The sequence below is a fragment of the Balaenoptera borealis genome (assembly GCF_965194805.1).
Source record: "Balaenoptera borealis genome assembly, contig: HAP1_SCAFFOLD_483, whole genome shotgun sequence".
In the NCBI taxonomy this organism is placed as follows: Eukaryota; Metazoa; Chordata; class Mammalia; order Artiodactyla; family Balaenopteridae; genus Balaenoptera; species Balaenoptera borealis.
Window position 1 is genome coordinate 80094 of NW_028123714.1, and position 21049 is coordinate 101142.

General features: G+C 56.2%; 1 pseudogene across 1 annotated transcript in view; it reads left to right on the forward strand.

Annotated features, from left to right (window-relative positions):
* Window positions 1-10042, forward strand: part of LOC309621474 (thimet oligopeptidase-like) — a 74403-nt pseudogene extending 64361 nt beyond the window's left edge. Inside the window, exons 2-8 of the transcript in view lie at window positions 6621-6756; window positions 6957-7332; window positions 7412-7607; window positions 8612-8663; window positions 8770-8898; window positions 9535-9673; window positions 9887-10042. The product of the transcript in view is annotated as a thimet oligopeptidase-like (transcript). The remainder of the gene's footprint in view (window positions 1-6620; window positions 6757-6956; window positions 7333-7411; window positions 7608-8611; window positions 8664-8769; window positions 8899-9534; window positions 9674-9886) is intronic.
* The last annotated feature ends 11007 nt before the right edge of the window (window positions 10043-21049 follow it).

Sequence of the window (21049 nt, forward strand, 5' to 3'; positions counted from 1 at the left end):
ATTAGTACCTTAGTGTGACATGTTTATCCAACTAAGGAACCAAGATGGATACATTGTTATTAACTAAAGTCCACACTTTATTAAAATTCCCTAGTGTTCCCCTAACATCCTTTTTCTGTCCCAGTCTCCTCTGGGCTGTGACATTTCTCAGACGTCGCTGGGTTTTGATACCTTGAAAGTTTTGAGGAGGACTGGTCAGGTGTTTTGTCCCTCAATTTGTTAGTCTGTTTGTTTTCTGATGTTTTCTTATGGTTGGTCTGGAGTTATGGGGTTTGGGGCGGAAGACCCAGACAGAGATAAAAATGCCATTCTCCTCAGGTCACATCAAGGATACACACCATCAACGGGACTTATGACAAACGATTTTACCCTTGATCACCTGGCCAGTATCGTCTTTTTTTTCTTGCTGCGTTGGGTCTTCGTTGCGTGTGGGCTTCTGTAGTTGTGGCACGGGGGCTCAGTAGTTCTGGCTCCCAGGATCTAGAGTGCAGGCTCAGTAGTTGTGGCCCACGGGCTTAGTTGATCTGCGGCACCTGGGATCTTCCCGGACCAGGGCTTGAACCTGTGTCCCCTGCATTGGCAGGCGGATTCTTTTCTTTTCTTTTTTTCTTTTGCAACCAAAACGTTAATCCCAAGGATTCTCACAAAACATATTACCAATGACAGCATGAAAAAAAAAATTGCACAGTAACTCAAAGTTCAGCTCTACAATATACTCTTAATCTGGCAGGACATTGGTATCTTGATAATCTCAAATTTCCAAAAAATATTACAAAGAGCTATGTATTCATGTACAGCAATCACAGAGGGGACGTATGACCTAACTCAAAGGTAAACTAACTTCCTTGAAACTTCTTAGATTTTAAACTCCCTGGACAATCTCTTGTCCGGTGTGAAGACTAGTGGAATTTTTAAACCTCTAATCTAGGGTAAGGGTGCGGCTTTCATTTTTACCTGCTGGCTTGGGTTCACAGCACCTTTTAAAGACTGCTTGCTTAACTACAGCTGCATACCATATCCCAGCTACAGAAAGTCTTTTCAATGTTTGCCAGTGTTGTTTCCATAATAGTAAACATCACACTTTAGGTGGGCAGGAGTTAGAGTTTTATTATCAGTCTAGGCAAGACCAAAAATTCAAAGCAAGTTCAATTTTGCTTAAGGGAACATTGTAAGGTAACAATTCTTCATATTACATGCCTCCCAGGACCCATTTCAAACCATAGAGAATGACACCTTTATGTGTCACTGTCCCAAGAGACAAACAAATGTGAACAACTAAAACATTTAAAAAGTGCACCAAGCTTCGGAAGTCTCAAACAAAACTTGAATTTTCTGTACATACTCCTGCCAAATGAAGTTATTGCCTGTACACCACTCCTCTTGCAAAGTGGTCTTCTATTTCCTTTCATCTGACCTAGATCGGCTAGGAGACCTAGAGAAAGATCAGGACGGCTTGTGATTTCTCTCTTGGGACAGGGATCTCTCTCTTCTCCTATATCTAGAAAGGGACCTGCTCTGGCTGACGGAGAAGGCTCTCCATCTTGGAGATGTGCGGGAGGTGGAGGACTCCTCCTCCCATAATCATCTCGAGGGCGACGACCCCAAGAAGGAGGCGGTCACGATTTCGACTTCTCTTTTCCCCATTCGACAGGTCCACTCTTACTCGGCAGCCACATAGTGTTCTCCCATCTAGTTCTCGGACAGCATCGGCTGCATCTTGGGGATCTTCACATTCAACGAGAGCGAAGCCGGGAGGGTTTTTAGCACCCCACACACTTCAGAGTGGTCCATAATAGCCTAAAGCTCGTTCCAATTCAGCCTTGTTACCACTGTTTCCAAGATTCCCTACATAAACTTTACAGTCCAACGGACAGGAATCACGTTGCAAGACCCTCGTGGCTCCTGGGTTTCACGGGCCACAGGGTGGTCCCGGGCCTCTAGAATCTGGTAGCTGAATCTGCTCGCACAAGCTGTCCTGTGGGGATGCGTTTTCCCCTATGTGTCCAGCCCGGGGCCCTGCTCTCTTGGCCTGGCCTCCCGGGTGAGAGGGTGAACCCCAGCTCCCTGGAGCAGACACTCAGAGCCCTGGTGACCGGACTCACGGCTGACGGGGCTGGAGCGGCGGCTGGACACGTGTGGCCAGCCTGGTGGTGTTTGGCCCCGTCTGCAGTTCCAGTTCCAGCTGAGAAAGAGCCTCCCTGTGTTACTTTCTCCTGGTTGTGTAAGGATCCCCGGTGTCATTTGACAGAAATGTAGACGGTGTGTTCTTTCTCTCTTTTCTCCCTGCTTCCTCTCCTCCCTCTCTGCCTCCCTCTCTCCCTGTACCTCTTTCCCTGTTCCGCTCTCCCTCTACCTCTTTCCCACTCCCTCTCTCGCTCTCCCTCTGTCTCTTCCTCTCTCCCTCCCTCTCTCCCTCTCCCTCCCTCTCCCTCTCTCTTTCCTCTCCCTATCTCCCTCTCTCCTCTCTCCCTCTTCCCTCTTCCTCTCCCTCTTCCCTCTGCCTCTTTCCTCTGCCTCTTTCCTCTCCCTCTTCCCTCTCCTCTTTCCCTCTCCTTCTCTCCCTCCCCCTCTCTCCCTCTCCCTCTCTCCCCCCTCTCTCTCCCTCTTCCTCTCTCCCTCTCCCCTGTCTCTGCCTCTCCCTCCGTCTCTCCCTCTGGGAGGGAGTGAGGGAGATGGAGAGATGGAGGGAGCGGGAGAGTTGGAGGGAGAGGGAGAGGGAGAGGGAGAAGAGGGAGGAGAGGGAGGGAGAAGACGTCTCTCCCTCCCTCCCTCCCTCTGCCTCCCTCCCTCTCCTCCCTTTCCCTCTCCCTCCGTCTCTCCGTCTCCCTCACTCCCTCTCAGAGAGGGAGAGACGGAGGGAGAGGCAAAGACAAGGGAGAGGGGGAGACGGGGAGAGGGGGAGAGGGAGAGAGGGAGGGGGAGAGAGAGGGGGGAGAGAGGGAGAGCTCTCTTCCTCCCTCCTTCTCCCTCTCTCCTCCTTCTCTCCCTCTCTCCCTCACCCTCTCTCCCTCTCCCTCCCTCCATCACTTTCCCTCCTTCTCCCTCTCTCCCTCCCAGAGAGGGAGAGACAGAGGGAGAGGGAGAGGGGGGAGACAGGGACACGGAGAGGGAGGGAGGGAGGGAGGGAGACAGAGAGGGAAGCAGGCACCCTCTCGCCTTCTCCCTCTCCCTACCTCCTTCTCCGACTCCCCCTCTCCTCTCCCTCTGTCTCTCCCTCTCCCTCCCTCCCTCCCTCTAGGAGAGGGAGAGGGAGAGGAAGGGAGGGAGAGAGAGAGAGGGAGGGGAAGGGAGACGGAGAGGGAGAGACGTCTCGCCCTCCTTCCTTCTCCCTCCCTCGCCCTTTCCCTTCCTCTCTCCCTCTCCCTCCCTCTGTCTCACCCTCTCCCTCCCTCTGTCTCTCCCTCTCCCTCCCTCTGTCTCTCCCTCTCCCTCACTCCCTCCCAGAGAGGGAGAGATGGAGGGAGAGGGAGAGACGAGGGAGAGGGGGAGAGGGAGAGAGGGAGGGGGGAGAGAGGGAGAGGGAAGAGGGAGAGTGGGAGAGAGGGAGAGAAGGAGGAGAGAGGGAAAGGGAGGAAGAGACCTCTCTCTTTCTCCCTCTCTCCGTCTCTCCCTCTCTCCCCCTCTCTCTCCCTCTCCCTCTCTCCCTCTTCCCTCTCTGCCTCTTCCCTCTGCTTCTTTCCTCTGCCTCTTTCCTCTCCCTCTTCCCTCTCCTCTTTCCCTCTCCTTCTCTCCCTCCCCTCTCCCTCTGGGAGGGAGTGAGGGAGATGGAGAGATGGAGGGAGCGGGAGAGTTAGACGGAGAGGGAGAAGGAGAGGGAGAAGAGGGAGGAAAGGGAGGGAGGAAACGTCTCTCCCTCCCTCCCTCCCTCTCCTCCCTTTCCCTCTCCCTCCGTCTCTCCGTCTCCCTCACTCCCTCTCAGAGAGGGAGAGACGGAGGGAGAGGCAAAGACAAGGGAGAGGGGGAGAGGGGGAGAGGGAGAGAGGGAGGGGGAGAGAGAGGGGGGAGAGAGGGAGAGCTCTCTTCCTCCCTCCCTCTCCCTCTCCCCTCCTTCTCTCCCTCTCCCTCCCTCCATCACTTTCCCTCCTTCTCCCTCTCCCTCTCTCCCTCCCAGAGAGGGAGAGACAGAGGGAGAGGGAGAGGGGGGAGACAGGGACACGGAGAGGGAGGGAGGGAGGGAGGGAGACAGAGAGGGAAGCAGGCACCCTCTCGCCTTCTCCCTCTCCCTACCTCCTTCTCCGACTCCCCCTCTCCTCTCCCTCTGTCTCTCCCTCTCCCTCCCTCCCTCTAGGAGAGGGAGAGGGAGAGGAAGGGAGGGAGAGGGAGAGAGGGAGGGGGAGGGAGACGGAGAGGGAGAGACGGAGAGACGTCTCACGTCTCGTCCTCCTTCCCTCTCCCTCCCTCGCCCTTTCCCTTCCTCTCTCCCTCTCCCTCCCTCTGTCTCACCCTCTCCCTCCCTCTGTCTCTCCCTCTCCCTCACTCCCTCCCAGAGAGGGAGAGAAGGAGGAGAGAGGGAAAGGGAGGAAGAGACCTCTCTCTCTCTCCCTCTCTCCCCCTCTCTCTCCCTCTCCCTCTCTCCCTCTCCCTTGTCTCTGCCTCTTCGTCTCTCTGTCTCTGGGAGGGAGTGAGGGAGATGGAGAGACGGAGGGAGAGGGAGGAGAGGGAGCGAGGAAGAGGGAGAGAGGGAGAGAGGGAGAGAGGGATAGAGGGAGGGAGAGATGTCTTTGTCTTTCCCTCCCTCCATCACTCTCTCCCTCTTCCCCCTCCCTCTCCTGCTCCCTGTCCCTCTCCCTCCCTCTATCCCTCTCTCCCTCTCCCCCCTCCCTCTCCTGCTCCCTGTCCCTCTCCCTCCACCTCCTTCCCTCTCTGGAGAGGGAAGGAGGTGGAGGGAGAGGGTGAGGGAGAGGGAGCACGAGAGGGAGAGAGGGAGAGGGAAAGAGGTATAGGAAGAGCGGAACAGGGAAACAGGGACAGGGAAAGGGGGACAGGGAGAGAGGGAGAGGGAAAGAGGGAGAGGGAGAGGGAGAGCAGAGCAGGGAAACAGGGACAGGGAAAGAGGGAGGCAGAGAGGGAGATGGAAACGGGGAAAGGGAGGGGGGACGGATAGAGGGAGAGGGAGAGAGGGACAGGGAAAGAGAGACAGGGATGGAGGGAGGGAGAGAGGGACAGGACAGGGCAAGAGGGACAGGGAGAGAGGGAGGGAGAGAGGGAGGGAGAGAGGCAGAGGGAGAGATGGAGGGAGAGTGAGAGGCAGGGAGGTAGAGGGAGGGAGGGAGGGAGGGAGACAGAGAGGGAGACAGGGAGAAGGGCTGATGGGGGCTCCCTCCCCCTCCCATCCTCTGCCCACTGCTTTCTCTTTTTTCTGCTTCAACAAACACCAGGCGCCTTTCAGATCAGCCCTGAAGTCAACGTTGATGCTTGGGACGGCCTGACCTCCCCGCTGCCTTCCAGCCCAGGACCACAGCTGGGAGATGAAGTCTGCGGGGCCCTGGGGGGGGGCAGCGGCGGCGGAGGTGGTGGAGGCAGGCACCTCCTCTGACGCCCAATCTCTCCTCGTTTACGAGGCAGCCGCCAGCTCCCCTCCCTGACTCCCCAAGATTTGGGGCCATTTTAATATGTGTCGATAATGCCATGAGCTACTATTTAACTTTTCCACGAGGACCCATCTCCCGAAATGCAGTGGTTTTCAGGCTTGGCTGCACTAGAGAACCCCCAGGGAAAGGAGAGACGTCTGTACCTCCCTCTCTCTCCCTCTCCCTCCGTATCTCCTTCTGGCTCTCTCCCTCTCCTTCTGGGGTGATGCCCGATGAGCTCAGATTCGCAGATGTTCCCCCCATCCCCTCTCTGTGCCTTGCGTGGGGCCTGGGCCTTCTCACTGTGGCCCGGGAACAGCCTCGACATTCAGACATCGGTTCCTGCAAGGACACTTGCGTTTGGTCCATACCGCATGTGGCTGCAGTCTGTGCTTCTCCCGTTTAGCATCTTCAGTAGATGGGGGCTGTGCATGAGCCCTTCATCTTCCCCGCAGACACCACTGGTGCTTGCTCGGCCTCGCGGGTGATGTCCACGGGGGACAGACCTGTGTCCCCACCTTCTTGGGCTGCAGACAGGCCACGTTGGTCCTGTGGTGACTGGGGGCTCCCAGGAGAACCCCACCGCAGACCCAGAGAGGTGGCCCCAGAGAAGGTGGCGTACGCCTGGGGCCAGGCCTCACCAGCCAACCACGGGGCACCTGCAGCAACAGGTCTCTCGCCGTCCAGGGGCTGGGTGTTCGGGCGCCGTGGGGATGAGCTGCTGTCTGCACGGCAGCCAAGTTTGTATTGTTGAGCCCGGGGAGGCCCCTGGGTGGCTCCTGGAGAGCCTGGTCACATTTCTTCCTGCCCTTGGCCTTAGAGCTCATCATGGTTCACGCCGTTTCTGGTTCCAAAAGGACCTGTGTTCATAAAGACCACATGTTAGGACAGCACCAAAGTGTCTAGAAATCCAGGCCAGGAGGAGGAGGGAGGGGGTTTGGCTGTGCCCGCCAGTGGCCTGAGAGCCCTCCCACCCACAGAGACCTGGCCCGGGGCCTGTGGGGAGGGCGTGGCCCACGGTCCCCAGCGCTGGCTGTCTCTGGGTTCCAGGAGAACTGCGCGATCCTCGGGGAGCTGGTAAGGCTGCAGGCTCAGAAGTCCCGCCTGCTGGGATTCAGCACGCGAGCCGACTCTGTGCTGGAGATGAACATGGCCAAGACCAGCCAGGTGGTGGCCACTTTCCTAGGTAACCCCGCCTCCCCGAGTCCCAGTGGGGACGGGGGTCAGGTGGACCTTGACTGGACGTGGTGCTGCCTGAGACCCCACTGTGTCAGCCCTTGGGGGTCGCCTTCCCCAACCCTTCATTCTGCCTCGAGGGGCGTGGGGTGGGGGGCGGCTGGGCGGCTGCCACAGGGACATAGCTGAGCCTCTCCCCTCCGCCCGCAGATGAGCTGGCCCAGAAGCTGAAGCCCCTCGGGGAGCAGGAGCGGCCCTGATCCTGGAGCTAAAGAAGGCTGAGTGCCAGAGGCGGGGCCTGCACTTTGACGGGCCCATCAACGTCTAGGACCTGCGCTACTACATGAACCAGGGGGAGGAGACGCGCTACCACGTGGACCAGTACCTGCTCAATGAGTCCTTCCCCATGCAGGTGGTCACGCGCGGGCGGCTGGGCATCTCCCAGGAGCTGCTGGGGCTGACCTTCGACCTGGAGGAAGGCGCCAACATGCGTCACGAAGATGAAGATGTGAGGCTCTACACGGTCCGGGACGTGGCCTCGGGCAAGGTCATCCATCAGCAAGTTCTACCTGGACCTCTACCCTCGGTGCATGCGTGGGGGAACCTGTCGGCCGTGGGCCGGGGCTCCTCTGTGGTAGCGGGGCCTCACCCGCGTCCCTCCCCAGGGAAGGGAAGTCCGGGCACATGGCCTGCTTTGGCCTGCAGCCGGGCTGCCTGCAGCAGGACGGGAGGCGCCAGATTGCCATCGCGGCCATGGTGGCCAACTTCACCAAGCCTACGCCCAACCCGCCCTCCCTGTTCCAGCATGATGAGCTGGAGACCTACTTCCATGAGTTCTGGCAAGCGATGCACCAGCTCCGCTCCCAGGAGGGTGCGGGCGAGGGGCTGAAGGCAGGGGGCGGGGAGGGCCCGGGCTCTCCCGTGGTCCTCAGGCAGGCCCTCGCCACGGGATTCTTCCGCTGATGTCACCCCGCACGAGGAGACGCCCTCGGTGTCAGTTTCCATCATCAAACCCCACGCACTGGGCGCGTAAACAACGGAAGTGGATGTCCTCGAGACTCTGGAGGCTGGAAGTCCCAGATCAAGGAGTCAGGACTGGTTCCCTGCATGTTAAATACAGGTATTCAAGAGTTGCCTTTAAAAAAGACAAAATAGAAGAAAGGAACGTTGCATGCAAGGCTGGTGAGTGATGAGTGATGAGAACCAGAGGTTAGGCTCTGGGGCCGGGAGCACCACGCCCTGTGAGGCCCTGGGGCTGCTGCCAGTCTCGGTGGAGGCTCAGCAAGTCCCAGTGACTTCCCAATGTGGGGGGGGTCCCCAGATGAGCGTCTGGGCCCAGGACCCAGTGCTCGTTCAGTCTTCCTGCAGTCAGCCCTTCGTCCTGAGAGCGATGCTCTCACAGACTGCAACCGGAGCACGTGGGGACACTTTACTGAGCTGTGCAGCCGTCACTACTGCCCTGTTCTGGAACATTTCCCTCACCCCAAAAAGGTCCCTCACGCCCTTAGTTATCATTCCCTCCCCTCCCCTGTCCCTGACAACCAGGAACCCACTCTGACTCTGTGGATCTACCTGTTCTGGACGTTTCCCCTCAGTGGGGTCACACCCTGTGTGTCCTTCTGTGTCTGACTTCTCTCGCTGAGCACCGTGTTCTCACGGTGCATCCACGTGGCAGCGAGTGGCAGGGCTTCACACCTTTGCGTGGTCGAGGGCCGGAAAAAAGACAAACGAAAAGAAGGGCACGTTGCCTGCGACTCTGGTGACAGCCGGGGATGAGAACCAGAGGGTAGGCTCTGGGGCCGGGAGCGCCGCGCCCTGTGAAGCCCTGGCGCTGCTGCCAGTCTCGGCGGGGCACGAGCAGCGCCGTCCCCCAGGAGCTGCTGGACAAGCTCATCAAGTCCCGGCTGGCCAACCCCCGTGCGGCCGGGCCGAGGGAAAGGAAAGGGGCTCCCGGACCGCCCGGCTGGAAAGCGCGGCCTGGACACAGTGCCAGCGCCCCCGTCTCCTTCCTCCCGCCCTCCAGGCCTCTTCAACCTGCGCCAGATCGTCCTGGCCAAGGTGGACCAGGCCCTGCACACGCAGACGCCCTCGGACCCGGCCTAGGACAATGCCCGCCTCTGCCAGGAGATCCTCGGGGTCCCAGCCACGCCAGGTAGCCAAGCGCACGCCGGGCCCACCTTAGCGGTCGGTTGGCGGCTACTGCCCAGGTCAAGAGGATCCTCTGGTGGTGTGTGAAGGGGGACCGACTGACGGGCTCTGGTCGAGGCTCGCTGACCTCTGGCCTCTTCCTGCCTGGGTTCCTGGGCTGGTCCCTCCAGCTGTGGCCCGCGGAGTCCGAGGGTGGGCTGGGCGTATCTGCACGTGCTTTCTGGAGAGCCTGGAAGAGGCAGGAGAGGGCTTCATACCCCGGACGGAACACGTCGACGAGGTTTGCCCGAGCGTGTCGGTGCGGAGACGCAGTTCACTCCCTCGTGAGCGCTTTAACCCGCGCTCTCCCCGTGCTGGAGGGCGAGCCCTGACTCATCCCTCGGAGCCTCGGGCAGCTGTCCCTGTAAGAGGCTTAGGGGTGAACCCTCGTGAGCTTCAGCAGAAAGTCGGCAAAGATTGATTTGTGTCCCTCCACTGAGTTGCCCGCAAGGTCCCCGTTTTCTAGAAGTGTTGGGCCAATACTCCCTCTAGTGGCAGGGGACTCAGACAGGGCTGCTTTGAGGCCCCAAGCTCTGGGCTCTGGGGAAGGGGCACGGAGCGGCCAGGGGGCCGGGCAGGAGCCTCTCCGCGTGTGTCCCAGGGACCCACCTGCCTGCGACCTTCGGCCACCTGGCAGGAAGCTACGACGCCCAGTCCTATGGCTACCTGTGCAGCGAGGTGTACTCCGCGGACACGGTCCACACACTCGTTTCAAGCAGGAGGGCGTCCTGAGTGGCAAGGTGAGAGGCCGGCCTGCCGTGCAGACCAACACGGAGGTCCTTGGCCTGGGCCTAGATGCTTTTGCCGCCCGCCTGGGCCTGCCAGGCTCTGAGGGCCCTGCCCAGAACCCCCTGCTCCCCTGCCCTTTGTTGAGTCACAGCAGAGGTGGCCACACCCACACCCTCCGTGAAGGGGGTGCTCCACCCTCCTGCAGCCCCGCCCCCTCTCCTCAGGTTGCCATGGACTACAGAAGCTGCATTCTGAGGCCAGGGGGCTCCGAGGATGCCAAGGGCATGGTGAAGCTCTTCCTGGGTTGTGACCCCATGCAGGACGCCTTCCTCCTGAGCAAAGGGCTGCAGGTTGAGGGCTGCAAGCCGCCGGCCTGCTGACGGCACGGGGTTTTGCCCCCCCGGGCGGGCCGGGTGCCTTAGCGCCCCGTCGGGGCGGGGGAGGGGCCGTGTGTCCTCCCAGCCCCCGAGTCCCCGGCGGCCGGCCTAGGCCAAAAGTCTCCACCTGGAAGTGTCTGGAAAGCCTGGCATCAAGGCTCCCCCTTGTTGCACTAATGCAATCCCTTCCTGGGGAGCTTTCCTGGTAACAAAACGGTTCTTTGAAAACGCAGCCATTAATAAAAAAGACTCTACTCCTGGTCTCTGCCTGCCGTCCCTTCCACCACAGGAGTGGCATGGGGGCCGTCACACTGGGGGGAGTTCTGACCTTGGTCGGGGATCAGCCCTGGGGCCGTGGTGACGCGTCTGGGTCACTGGGAGACGGCTGAGCTGTGGGGTGAGTTCAGACGGGGATGGTGCCCCGCACCCCGACCGGGCAGGCTCTCCAGTGAGGGGGTGTCAGTTTCCTGCCGGCCTCTCGCCCGTCACTGTTTGGCATCTCGGGGGCTGTGACTGGCTGGAGCTGGTTCTGGCGGTGGGCACAGCTGCGGGAAGCCCGGCTGTGGCTGTCCCTGTCCCCGTGTCCTGTCCTCCTGCTCACGGCCGGCCGGCTGGCTCCCTCTGGTCATCGGCAGCTGCTGAAGTCTGGACCACAGCAAGGGGCCGCCTTCCTGGGTCCTAGCAATTCTTCCCAAAGGCCTTAGGGATGTGTTTTGGTGGCAGTAGGAATTCAGAGAGGGTGCTGCACCACTGGAGCGGTAGGGTGGCTCTGGACCGTCCCGTGTGTCCTTCCCTGGCCTTTGAGCTCCTTGGGAGCCCTGCCTCCACAAAGGACGCCAGGCAGCGGAACGAGGGCGCGGGCGGCGCCCCGACCTTCTCCCCGTGGCCCAGGCGGGCAGGCCGTGCCACGCTCTGTCCTCCCTTCAGCCTGCCCGCCCGTTCTGTTGTTATTTTACCAAAGAGGACACAGACATTCAGAGAGGCTAGGGTCCATGCCTGAGGTCTCATATCCAGTAAGTGTCAGAGCCGGGGTTTGAACCCAGACAGCCTGTCCCGGAGACCACGCCCTTACCTCTACACAAACCACCTCCTGGTTCCCTTTATTAGCACAAGACTCATTTCCCTGACAAGCCCAGGCCCCATAAAGGCAACCCTGCCTCCCCCACGTGACCAGCCCTTGCCAACTACTTACCCCAGTGGCAGAGGGACGAGCCACACAGGGGACCCGCCCATCTTGGCCATGGGGACACAGACACCCACTCACACCCAGAAGGACCTCCTCTTTACCTTAGGCCACACGCCCATGCCGAAGGAGCTGCTGTCTGCCAGCTGGTGCAGGTACAGTTCTGTCCTGGAAACAGAGAAGGGACCAGAAGTAAGGGAGGACCCACCCACACCAGTGGCCTGGCAGGGCAGGTGGGCATCATGGCACGGGGCTCCACAGAGTGCCCCAGGTGGCCCCGGGGTCTGCCTCAGGCCCTGGCCCTGCCTCCCGAATATTCCTCACTTGCTGCCCTCAATGGGCCCTTCTTAAGTGAAGGCCTTCCAGAAGCTTCCTTACTCCTCAGTTACCCTGCTCTGAAAACTGGGAGTTTCCTCCCTAATCTGCCCTCTCTCCAAAGGGTAAGGTGCCCCTCTGGCCTTAGCCAAGAGGCTCAGGACAGGTTGGGCCTGCCCTTCAGACGGGGGTGGAAGGCAGGAGACAAATGATGGGGGACGCAGAGGCAAATTGAAAATTATCACCCCTCGCCTGGGGTGAGCACTCCCTGGAGCTTCACTAGATAGAACCTTACTCATTCGTTCAACACATGAGGAAACCAAGGCTCAGAGACAGGGAGCCACATGTCCAAGAATTCCCAGGAGTCAGCGAGGGGCAGAGATGACTCCCTGGGCCACCTCCCCCAGAAGGCCCTCCCAGATGAGTCTTGTGGCTTCTCTGCTGTTCCACCTGGTGCCTCCTCGCCCTGAGCTACCTCAGGTGCACCCAAGGCTCTCACAGAGTTTAGGAGCTTCTGGAAGATTTGGGGTCTGCTGTTCCTTGCCCACCTCCCACGCTGCTGTCAGAACCTGTACCAAAATGTCACCGTCACAGCAGACACCCACCACCACCCCCCAGCGTGTATAAAGAGCCATATGTGAATTATCTCACTTAATCCTGTAAGGTCAGCAGTCAAGGTACTATTTCCACTTTACAGAGGAAGAAACGGAGGTTCAGAGCAGGTGACACCTGGCCAGGTTCACCCAGCCCAGGAGCAGTACCAGGCAGCAAGAATCAGAGGCCAGATTCCTAACCACTGGGCTCCACTGCCTCTCACCTCTGGGCAGAGGCAGGGCTGGGGCCCTGGAGAGCGGAGGCCCTTTGTCTCACTGCCCTCGGCTGTCCCTGCTCAGCCCAGTCGCTCACCTGAGAGCCAGGTCCAATCCGGATAGCATCTGGGAGAAAACCTCGAAATTGCCTTCCCCTTCCAGCTGCGGGGCCACGTGGCTCTTCTCCAACAGCATCGTCTGCCAGGGGAGAGGACAGGCGCCGGTCAGCACGAGGCCCCGCTAGGCTGCCCGCACACCCCCACCAACCCCCAGGCCCACTCTTCGAGGCAGCACCTCAGGCCCCAACTTGGCTGGACGCCTCCAAATCAAAACGTGCCAGGCCTTTGTCTCACTGATTCAGAGTCCACGCAGGCAATCAACGAATGCAACGGGCTCATTCCGATGAAGGAATCCAAGGGTACTAACAATTAACCCAGAGCCGCCCTCCAACACACTCTTATGCAACCGAAGCCCTTAATAACTTGACCCACATGGTGATGCACGGTAGACTTTCAGGGCCCGGACAGAAAGGGATTTATCGTGCACCAGCGAGTCTGGGTATTCTCCTAGCTCCACATACAAACAACCCTTCTAATAACCTAATCCTGTTTTCTGTTCAAACAGAATGTTGGTGGGGGCGGGGGGGGGGGAAGGGGAGGAGCCAGGTGATTTCAGAGAGAGGAACAAACAGGCCATGTGCCTGTCACACACGGGCTGCCGCAGAAGGCCAGCGAGCGCCTGTTTAATTTCAGCTTACGCTTTTAAGACCCAGCTAATGAGCGGCTGAATTATGTATCTACTCATGAATATTTCATCCCTGTGATACTCCGAGGCACAGACGAGCTGGCCTGCTCCAGGAGGAGATGTCTGGGCACTGAGTGAGGTGGGGAGGAGCTGGCCTTGGCCTGGGGAGCGATGACCATTTAGACACATTCCAGGGTCCCAGCTGGAGGCGTGGGCCCTGCTGAGTGGGGCTGAGGCTACTGCAGCCCTAAAGAGCCCCCTCTCCCTCCCACCCAGAGGCCTCACCTGGAGCTGGGCGGCCGTGACTCGGCCTGTGGCGTTCAAGTCCAGTGACATCACCATGGAGCACCGGGTGGCACGGCGGCTGTGGCCGGTGAACACGGAGCCAAAGGCCCGGAGGACAGTGAAGGTGGCTCGAATCTTCTCCACTGGTGGGGCACAGACAGGGCATCACCCGTGGCCCAGGTGCTGCCACCCCCACCTCTCACAGGACCCCATTCTGGCCCCAGGCCCCAGCAGGGGCCCCTCCACTCCCCCAACTCAGCTCTAAGCCACACCTCTTCCGCTGCTGGGCTGGCCCTGTGCTGCAAGCAGGGGCGCGGGGTGAGCAAGAGTGAGCCCAGAAGGGGAGATACACACACCTAGGATTGGTACGATCTGAGTGACAAGGGCTGCCCTAGGGCCTCCTGGGCCTGGTGGAGTCTAGGAGGAGGGCAGAGCATTAACATTCTTGGACCTGCTGTCGGGGAACGCCCATCACAGCCAGCTCAAAAAGCCCAGCAGTCCCAAGCTTTTTAACATAACTATTTAACAAGCACCCACTATGTGCTAGGCACCTGGATACAGCCTAGCCTGACTCCCACTCCCCCAACACACACTTTCAGCAGATCTACATTCTGGGAGGGCCTCTCCTTGCTGTATCCCCAGCTCCTCACAGGGCTCTAACCTGGGCCAGGTGCAGAACAGGTGATCAATAAAGCATTGGAATAAGCCCAGTGGAGAAGCAGGATAGTACAATGGTTAAACAAGCTTGAATATGGCCTCTCCCCGTTGTTAGTCACCTGATTTGGAGCGAATAAATTAACCCCCCTGTGCCTCAGATACCCCATCTATAAGATGGGGGTAATAATAGTACTTACTTACCTCATGTGGTTGCCACAAAGACTAAAAGCTTTAATAATGTAAAGTGCTCAGAACATGCTCCAAATGTGGTGGTGTTAGTATTGTTTGTTATTATTAGAAAAGCAATACTGCCTGGGCCATATATTCTCAGCAGGGGGAATACTGCCCCCAAGAGGGCAGAAACTGATTCTTGAGGATGGGGGCAGTTTTCCTTTCTTATGTATAGAATAGAGCACAGATACACACACACACACACACGTCTGTGTGTGTCTGTATATATATACACACATACACACACACTGCATAAACAAATATATGGTGAATCTATGGCATTAACTTTTCATGGTGGGAGACGATTAGGAGAAAGAACAACTAAAAAGGCTCCTCAGAGGGGCAACAATACATTGAGAACACTGGCCCAGGGGTAACAGCTCTGGAGCCAAACTGTCTGTGTTTGAATCTCGGTGCTAGGATGTATGAGCTGTGTGGCCTTGGGCAAGCTGGTTAACCTCCCTGCGTTTTAATGGCCTCATCTATAAAATTCAAATAATAATAATGTCTACCTTATAGGGATGTTTTAAATAATAAATAAGTTAACCTGCTTGGAATAGAGCCTGGCGCGTAAGTCCTCAGCAAGCATTTACCACGATCCCCATCAATATTGTAATTATTATCACCAACTGACACTATTTTTTATTGAAGTATAGTTGATTTACAATGTTGAAACTCTTTCTTTAATGCCCAGCTCAAACATCATTTCCTCAAGGAAGCCCCCCGGCCCCTTCTCTGTGCTCCCTCCGCCTCTCCCCTCCCCAGCTCGGCCAGCAAGCGGTGCAGAGCACTGGAGTCTGGCACAGATGTGCAGCTGAGTCTCCCTTCCGGCTGTCAGTGCCTCCTTGTCTTTGTTTTTACTTATCGGGTCCTCTGCACAGTCCAGTGGGCTGTGCGCTGCACAAGGACACCACACCTAAGGGCACAGCATTTATATCAGATAGCCATAGGCCTGTATACTTATTAGGATGATGGCCCAGAACGTGGTGGTCAAGTGTTTGGTTCTAACAATGTCAATGCGTGACGACGGTTCCACATGTGGCAGTGAGTGTCTTAGGCAAGGAGTACCTGTTTCTAATTCACACAAAAGTACCCAACAGACTAGGGGTGGCCCTGCCCAGAAGCCAGCACAGGGTCTGCACACAGGTGCTCAGTGAACGCTAGCTGAGCAGATATAAGAAAGAGCCGCCCAGCACCCCCTCTGACTCTCCCTTCCCTTCCCCCACGCCACCGCCCCCACCACGTCCCAGCTGCACGTCACCTGGAGACCACTGTACCTGAGACCCTGCCATCCACACTGCCTGCCATCCCCACCAGGTGCTCCAGGACCTGCTCGCAGCAGGTGGTCTTGCCAGCACCGCTCTGGCCCAGGGCCACGATGCTCTGGTCCCTCTGCTGGCTCAGCAGAGCCCAGTACGCCCGCTGGGCCAGGGAGCCAACGTGGGCGGGTAGGCCATCCCAGCAGCTCCTGGGCACCTGCAGGAAGAGCGCCGGCATCAGCCTTCCCACCCAGCCGGGGCCCAGGGAGCACTCCACAATGCTCCAAACCGGCCTCAGGCCCAGATCCACGTCCATGCCTCCCATCCTACTCCAGCCTTGTCAGAGACGTCGTGCATTTTTCTGGGGAGAGCCCAGCCTGGAGATCTAGTCCTGCCACTGGCTCGCTGTGAGTCCTTGGGCAGCCTTGGACCCTGCTCTGAACCTGGCCTCTTCTTCAGCCAATGAGAGGCTTGAACTAAAGCTGCATTAGCTCATGGGGCTCATCTCACTTGCTACACAAAGGACTGGATCGTACCTGTCTGAAATGAAGCAGGTGGATAAAATGGCCCAATTGATGAGTGACGTCTGCCATGGAAACAGAATGGGGCATGGGGGAATTGGCGGTACGTGTGCTATGTATTTGCTATAACAGATTTAGATACCGGAAGCCCCTTTGACTTCATTCATTCATCCATCCATACATCCATTCACTCAGTAAAAAAAAAAAAAATTCATTGAGTGTCTACTACATAGCAGGCACTAACCCAGGCACTGGGGGCACAACACTACTCAAGGCGAATAAAGGAAATCTCTGCCAACCGTGAGGAGATATCATTATACACCTATTAAGATGGCTAAAAAACCGGTTTTTAATTTTTTTTGACACACTACCAAGTTCTGGTTAAGATGCAGAGCAAGTGGAATTCTCCCACAATGCTACACAATACAGCCACTCTGGAGAACAGCTTGGCAGCCTCTTTTACAGTGATACGTACACTCGTCATACAACTGAGCAACCCCACTCCTAGGTATTTACCCAAGAGAAATGGACATTTGTGTTCACCAAAAAACCCTCTGTCACTGGTTATATTGAGTAGGTATTCAAAATCATCAACAACCTAGAAACAACCCAAATGTCCCTCAACTAAAGAACTAAGATAACCAACCACCCTGGTTTTAGCACTGAAAGTCCCATGTCCCAGAAAAACCATTCCCTCCCACGGAAACCAGGACAACTGGTCCCCCTCCGAACAGATAAACAAAGCTGTGCAATAAAATACAATAGAATAAAAGAACTAACGGCTCACAGCTGCAACAATATGGGTGAATCTCAAATGCGCTGTGCATTGTGATAAGTGGAAGAAGCCGATTCCAAAGGTTACACGCAGTACAATCCCATTTATATGACTTTTCAGAAAAGGCACAACTAGGGAAAAGGGACAAAAGAACAGATTAGTGGCTGCCCAGGGCGGGACATGGGGGAGGGGATGACCACAAGGGTATGGAGAACTTTTGGGGGTGATGGGAACTGTCCTGTAATTGACGGCAGAGACAGTTTCACAACTATACGTGTTTGTCAAAAACTTACAGAAGTGAACACTAAAAAGGGTGACATTAACTGTATGTAAATTATACCTTAATAAACCTGACTTAAGACAAAAAAAGCCCTGCCTGTAGAGCTTGCTTTCCTTTGGGAGAAGACAGATGATAAAAAACCAACTAATTAAATTATACTGAACGGGAGTCATTTGAAAGCCATGAGCTTGGATGAGATCACCAAGGAAGTGGGCGTTTAAAGAGGGAGACAGAAGAGGTGTAGGGATGGGGCACCCAGACTTGGAGAGATCAGGGACCAGCAAAGGAGGCTGAGAGGGAGGGCCAGCGGGACAGAAGGAAAACCAGGAGAGCGGAATTCCTGAGCTGCGGAAGGGAGTGATGGCAGGAGGAGGGAAGGACCAGCCCCTGAAGTGCTGCTGAGGGTCAAGTCAGAGGAGGCCGGAGAATTGTCCACTGGGCTTGGCAGCATGGAGGTCACTGTGACCTTGACAAATGTCTGCTTAGCGTGGTTTTCAGGGAGAACGGAAGAGGGCGGTGGAGGTAGTGAGGGCAGTAGAAAGGCACCAAAGGGAGCAGGGAAACGGGCCTGGCTGGAGGAGGACCTTGGAAGCCCAGGATGCTAAGCGGGTGACAAGTGGGCTAGCATCCACCCTCCCAGTGGCTTGGCAGGACCAGGGGCACAAACTCCGGTGTGGCGGCCCTCCCCTTCCCCGAACCCCCAGCCTGGGGCTAAGGAGCACCCCCAGTGCACTGTTGGCCTTTCCTACCCCGAGGCCCCCAGGAACAGCAATGAGTCCCCATCCTGACACAAATCAAAAGGCTCACAGACCTACTAGAGAATGGACCTGAGGATATGGGGAGGGGGAAGGGTAAGATGTGACAAAGTGAGACAGTGGCATGGACATATATACACTATCAAACGTCAAATAGAGAGCTAGTGGGAAGCAGCCGCAGAGCACAGGGAGATCAGCTTGGTGCTTTGTGACCACCTAGAGGGGTGGGATAGGGAGGGTGGCAGGGAGGGAGATGCAAGAGGGAAGAGATATGGGAACATACGTATATGTATAACTGATTCACTTTGTTACACAGCAGAAACTAACACACCATTGTAAAGCAAGTATACTCCAATAAAGATGTTAAAATAAATAAATAAATAAAAAAGGCTCAGCAGGACCCCAAACCTGGCAAAGTAGGACAAGCCGCCACACTGGCTGGACACAGCCTAAGGGAACGCAGCGGGCAGGGGGTCCTGAGGTCCGAGCCTCGGAGCCACCTGCCGCTTTGGAAACATAAAGTTCAAGGGCCAGGCTATCCCAATCGTCAGCCTTCTCAGGCCTGCAGGGGAACAGGGAGGATTCTGCAGACCCAGGCCCCACAGTCACACACAGGTACCCCCTGCATGCTTGCACACGGGCATGCTCAAGGGCACACGCACCCAACAGCTGCAGAGGCCTCTGCACACAGGTGTGCCCATCTACACCCCACGCAGTCACAGCACACTCACCCCAAAAGAGGCCTGCACCCCCAGGCACGCACCCAGCTCCCAGCCACCCGGCAAGCCCAGACCCCCAGTGAGAGAGGCCCCCAGCCCTGCCTGGAGCCCTCCTAGCCCATCTTCAAGGAGGCCTCAGTCCCAGCCTCACCGCAGGTCTCTGCTCCCACCTGGTGGCCATTTGAGGAACCAGAGGGGACTCAGCCAAAGACAGAAGGAAGCTGTGGGTGTGGGAGGCAGCGTGACTTGAGGGGGACCCACGCCCACCGCAGGGTTACAGGGGCTTAGGGGGATCACGGGACTCAAGTTCCTCCTACCAGGTTGGGTCCCAATCCCCGCACTTTTAGGCTCTTTGACCCAGGCCGTGTAGCAGACGCCTCAATCGAGGACAGTCACGGTCGAGAGAACTGGGCTTGCGGAGAGACCTGTGACAAACACCCCTCCCAGGGGCCCCTAAGGAACCAGAGCAGGCTCTCGGGGCCTTGGGCTGCAGTAACAGAAGCACAGCCTGCCTGGCAACGGAGGGGAGAGTGCAGCGTCGCCCTTCCAGGCTAATGAGAACCTACTGTATAGCACAGGGAACTCTACTCAATGCTCTGTGGTGACCTAAATGGGAAGGAAATCCAAAAAAGAGGGGATATATGTATATGTATAGCTGATTCACTTTGCTGTACAGCAGAACTACGCTCAAATAAAATTAATTTTTTAAAAAAGGTGCCTTTTGTTATGTTAATGAGGTGACTTTTGGAAAGCCAAATATATATGAGATGACCAAATATATATATATATATAATATTTTTTTTTCCTTTCTAGATTACCAGTTTATTATAAAAAGATCTAACTCAGGAACAGCCATATGGAAGAGACGCACAGGGCAAGGTATGGGGAAAGGGGTGCAAAGCTTCCATGCTGTCCCACCTGGCACCTCCCTGGGTACACCAATCCAGAAGCTCTCCAAACTTCATTCTTTTTTTTTTTTTTTTTTAATAATTTTGAAGAACTTTTTTTAAAAATTATTTATTTATTTATTTATTTTAGTTGTGTTGGGTCTTCGTTTCTGTGCAAGGGCTTTCTCTAGTTGTGGCAAGCGGGGGCCACTCTTCATCGCGATGCGCGGGTCTCTCACCATCGCGGCCTCTCTTGTTGCGGAGCACAGGCTCCAGACGCGCAGGCTCAGCAGTTGTGGCTCACGGGCCCACTTGCTCCGTGTCATGTGGCATCTTCCCAGACCAGGGCTCGAGCCCGCGTCCCCTGCATTGGCAGGCAGACTCTCAACCACTGCGCCACCAGGGAAGCCCCAAACTCCATTCTTTTAATTTCACTGAAGCTTCGTTATGTAGACAGGATTAACTGATTCAACCTCAAGCCCCTCTCCCCTTCAAGGGGGTGGGGGGGAGGGTGGAAGAGACTGAAAGTTCCAATCCTCTAATTCTGGTTGGTTCCCCTGGCAACCAGCCCCTTCCTTAGGGGCTTTCCAAAAGTCACCTCATTAACACAAACTCAGGTGTGGTTGAAAGGGTTTTGTTATGAATATCAAAAGACACTCCTATCTGGAAATTCCACGGGGTTTAGAAGTTTTGTGCCAGGAATGAGGGACAAAGACCAAATATATATTTTATTATACCTACTGCCTAATACTAAATCTTACTGCTAATAAGGTAAGTACAATTAAAACGATAGTGAAATACCATTTTCACCTATCAAATTGGCCACATGGAAAAGTCTGATATTACTCTGTGTTGGTGAGGATACTGGGGAACAGGCAATCTCATACACTGCTAGTGCAAGTATGAAGGGCAGCATCTGCTGAAATTTTCAATGCATATTTCCTTTAATCCAGCAAGTCCACTTTTGTGGGCAATTCAGAACCCTCTCTAGAATAAGGGTCCGCAAATTTTTTTTTTCCAAAAAGGGCGAAAATGTAAATATTTTAAGGTTTGGGCCACGTGGGAGATGGCCAAATATATATTTTTGGTCTGAATGACCAAATATGTATTTTTCTTCATAAATCACAATATTGCACCCAGCTCAATAAAAATCTCCAAATGCTTTGCACATCAGCTGGCTTTGACAAGTCTTCACCTCTCCCCCCACCCCCTTCCTCTCTCCCTAAATCATGCTCTGAGTGTTTCTTGAAGAAATAGAAAAATCTTGGCTCCTCCAGCACATTGCCTCTCCACTCTCCATATTTGTGGTTGCCTCACTGACCCAGGTTGGCCACACGTCCCTTGCCAGCCACCTTACAGCCTGGTGAGATCCTGGACCTCCCAGATGGGCCTCCTGGCCTAGGGATGACCAGTAATATTTCTCTCAAATGCTAGCATCTACTGATCTGTAGTTGGGGACTGCCTGGAGTGTTGTATTGAGAAGGATCCTGAGCTATGGCTGAACTAGCAAGAAAGTGTGTGGTGATTGACTAGCAATGTCTGCCATGGGCGCAGGAATGGTTCGGAGTGGTGCCTGTGCCAAGTATTTGC